Source organism: Lolium rigidum, chromosome 1, assembly GCF_022539505.1.
Source record: "Lolium rigidum isolate FL_2022 chromosome 1, APGP_CSIRO_Lrig_0.1, whole genome shotgun sequence".
Classification (NCBI taxonomy): domain Eukaryota; kingdom Viridiplantae; phylum Streptophyta; class Magnoliopsida; order Poales; family Poaceae; genus Lolium; species Lolium rigidum.
The window spans coordinates 284,762,594-284,766,411 of NC_061508.1; the positions used below are offsets into that span (position 1 = coordinate 284,762,594).

The 3,818-nt window shown below is 47.0% G+C and overlaps 1 long non-coding RNA gene across 1 annotated transcript; it reads left to right on the forward strand.

The window, feature by feature from the left end:
• The first annotated feature begins 2,403 nt into the window (after positions 1-2,403).
• On the forward strand, positions 2,404-3,274 carry LOC124683838. Its single transcript, XR_006996837.1, has 2 exons — positions 2,404-2,568; positions 2,726-3,274. It is a non-coding gene; the product is annotated as an uncharacterized LOC124683838 (long non-coding RNA).
• Positions 3,275-3,818: the final 544 nt, after the last annotated feature.

The window sequence follows — 3,818 nt, forward strand, 5'->3', positions numbered from 1 at the left end:
GGGTCGCGCCCGCGACAAAAGGGGGGCCTTTTGTCGCGGGCCGTGCCATGACCCGCGACAAAAGGGGTCGCACTATAAAAGCTCCGCGCGTCGCGGGGCGAGCAACGACCCGCGACACCCCGGAGGCCAAACCCTAGCAACGCCGCCAGGCTGCCGGATTGCGCCGCCGCCGCCGACGCCGCCGCCGCCGATGCCGCCGCGCCTCGAGCTCCTCTGCCGCCGCCGCGCGCCTCGAGCTCCTCCGCGTGCCTCCGCGAGAGCTCCTCTGGGCGCCGCCGCCGCGCGTCGGCCTCCTCGCGACCTCCTCTGCCGCCGCGCCACCGCCGCGCGCCGGCCTCCTCGCGACCTCCTCTGCCGCCGCGCCGCTCAGGTAGCTAGCCACCGGCTCGTGGCAGTACCGGCGGCCGCGCCCGCCGCTCGCCCCTTTTTTTTTGATTTCTTAGTTTTTTTTGTTAATTAGTTTTATGTATTTAATTGGTTAGTTTTTAAGTTAGTTAATAATTTAGTTTATGTATTAAGTTAGTTAGTTTTATGTATTAAGTTAGTTAGTTTAATTTTATGTATAAGTTTAGTTAGTTAGTTTTATGTGTAAGTTTAGTTAGTTAGTTTTATGTATAAGTTAGTTAGTTAGTTTTTTAGTTAATTAGTTTTATGTTGTCTATGTATTAAGTTAGTAATTTAGTTAGTTAATTAGTTAGTACATAGTTAGTATATAGTTAGTTAGTATATAGTTAGTAATTTAGTTAGTTAGTTAGTATATAGTTAGTAATTTAGTTAGTTAGTTAGTATATAGTTAGCCCCTCCACTGACGAACCCGACGCTGACACCGGCCCTCTCCTTCTCGCAAACACCCCTCTTCTCTCCCTCTCGCGAACACCCCCGACGCCGCAACTTCCCTCTCCTCTACCTCTCGCGAACACCCGAGCCTCCTCTGCCGCAACTCCCCTCTTCTCTCCCTCTCGCGAACAACCGACGCCGACACCGGCCCTCTCCCTCTCGCATTTTACTTCTTAAGAATGGTTGAGGTTCATTTATTACTTTAGTGTTATGTTTACTTCTTAAGAATGAATACTAAATATATATTTTTGAGCATTTTACGGAATAACGCAATATGAATTATATAATTATAAGTAAACATATGATTTTTTTTTACTAGTTACTAAATTTGATTAAAAAAAATTGGCCCCATTTTATAAGTCGCACCGGGGCCCTCAAATCCTGGAGACAGCGGTAGTACCGGTTCCGCGGGGGAAGCGGTAGTACCGACAAGGCGGTTCTAGCTGGCGTCTACCTGGTGTTGAGGGTACTACCTTGAAAATTCATCATTTTGCCGAAAATACGCAGCGGGTAGTCATGAACCCTGTAACTTGCCGGCCTCCAAATTTAAGTTTCTTGCGCTTCAAAAATTTTAAAAAAAATTGCGGGTAGAGGATGCACCATCTCAGGCCACCATGCCCGTGCACACGCCCCGCAGCTCCCTCATACCTCCTCGCGCTCCATCTCCTTCCAGATTCCTCGCTCCCTCCTTCAGGTTCTCTCTCCCGCATCTCCACCCACTCAACCGGGCTAAATGTTAAATCTTTTTCCCTTGATTTGGATCAGTCGGCGTACTTAGACGGTTGATCACCATGCGATCGCAACTCTCTGGCACCTCCTCCCGGTCCTTCCTCGCTCCCTCCACCGCTCCCTGCTCCCGGTCCTCTGCCCCGGCCCTCAATCCGCACATCCACCCCCGGTGGGAAATGGGTACTCATGAACTCTGTAACTTGCCGGCCTCTAAATTTATGTTTCTAGCTCTCCAAAAATTCTAAAAAAAAAATTTGCGGGTAGAGGACGCATGTATCTATGTGCGTGCTATTTTTTATACCCAAATTTAAAAGTATGTAACTTATGCAAAAATAATAAGTTTTAAATGAACAGTACAAAAGAAACTCCCCCCCCCCCCCCCCCTCCGCTGTAACTTAGTGATCGGATAAATATGTAACTTACTATCGACGTACCCCATAACCCCATATCTAGAAAATTCTCTTTAATTTTGGTGAATACCGGCAAGTGGATATTTTCCTGAGTGGCAAGAGGACCAGAGAGGCGGAGACCCGATTAAGTTAACCCGGCAGTCGTCGTCGTCGCTTTGTTGGGTCGTCCCGTCCCGTCAACTGCTAGCTGCTTCGTTTCTCTTGCATGCATTTTGACTAACCGTGGAAAAATGAGTCATCACGTCTGCTCAGGAGCGATATTTCCAGTGACAAAATGTACGAATTCATAGAAGCTGCCAAAGCTTACAATCCTCAGGGAATGTCATTAGTATGGAATTTCAAGGGCCAACATGATTTTTTTTTCCCGCTGGGATCGAGATGCATGTTCTAGAAATACGGGGCCGTCCTTCAGCATGCAGCAGCATATACACACCTCAAACTCACCAGGATACTAAGCCAGCTAAGCTGAGCTTGGATATGGGGTCCTTTGCTAAAGCTGCGCGTTTCCTGGTGCTCCTCCAGATCGCTATGTTCGTCGTCTCAGCCGTCATCATGAACAGCTCCGTCTGCCATGGAGCTCGCGACATCAGTGGTTAGTGCTTCGAAATTGCTCATTTCATCCTCTTTTCATCGTCGCAGTTTCCTTCTCCATCATGAAACATATATGGTCCTTATCCTAGCATTCTGAAATTCTGGCTTGAGAAGTTCTGACAAAATAATTAACCATGGATGCTCGCGTTTTTCTCCAGGAGGAATCGGCTACCCTTCTTTGAACCCTAACCATCCTCCGTGCGCCAGGAAACCGTGCCCGTCGCCTGGTCAGCCCTACACCCGCGGACCCCCTCCCCCAAACAACGGAGGAATTGGACGGCCTTGATGCATCATGTCTCCCTCTAGCAGTGCAAGTTACTACCACGATCTTGCACTGAATCGGCAGCAATATTGTCTCGTGTACTTACGTTTTAAAACTTCAAATAAAACTGGATGCCTGGCCCTGATATCAATATGCATGGTTGTGCGAACATGAAACTTCGGTTCAGAATTAATAAAAGACATTGATGAGAGCGAACTGTATAGCTAAGTGTTGCTTCCTATTTGATTCAGTCTAGCAGCAACCGGAAGACTCTCATCGTGCTATTATGTACTCTAGGCATGAAGGCTGCCGGCCGAATTAAGCTTTGATGTGAAATGAGTTGATGGATTTCTTTTGTGGTTGCAGTAGTTTGTTTATGTGTGTAACTATATGTATCAACTCATTTTTCGATAAAAATAAAATATTAATATCGCGAAGATACCAATTACATCCAGCTGCAACAAAGTCGTGCTCTAATGGCAATACGGATGCAACTATATGTATCAACTCATGACCTTAATTATTTGCAGTTAGGTCCCTCCTTTATATGTGAGGTTTGCATACCCTTGGTGAGTTCCATCCACCTGATTCGTCAAAGAGGTGAGACGCGAACCATAGCAGGCTAGAACTGGTGGCTCAATCCCATGTTCTACTCGTCTCTGATAGCCGCTTTGGTGAAGGAAATGAGGGGAACAACATATCAACCTATGGTGTGTAGTTACCCGCAAAAAAAACGTATGGTGTGTAGTTAACTCCCTCTGCTGTGAGGTTTGTGTGTTGCGACATGACCTACAAGGTCAGGGATCCAACCATACTGTGGCATGCCTAGAGGGTCACGGCATGGGGCCTCTTTTCCCCATATTGGACCTCCCAGTGACTCCGAGTATTTGTGGTTTTTGCCATTGAAAAGACATAAATAAGTATTTTTCCTTGAATTTCTTGATGTCTGGAAAGTCCTTCAAACACAAAAAAAAAGATTTTTTGCCTCA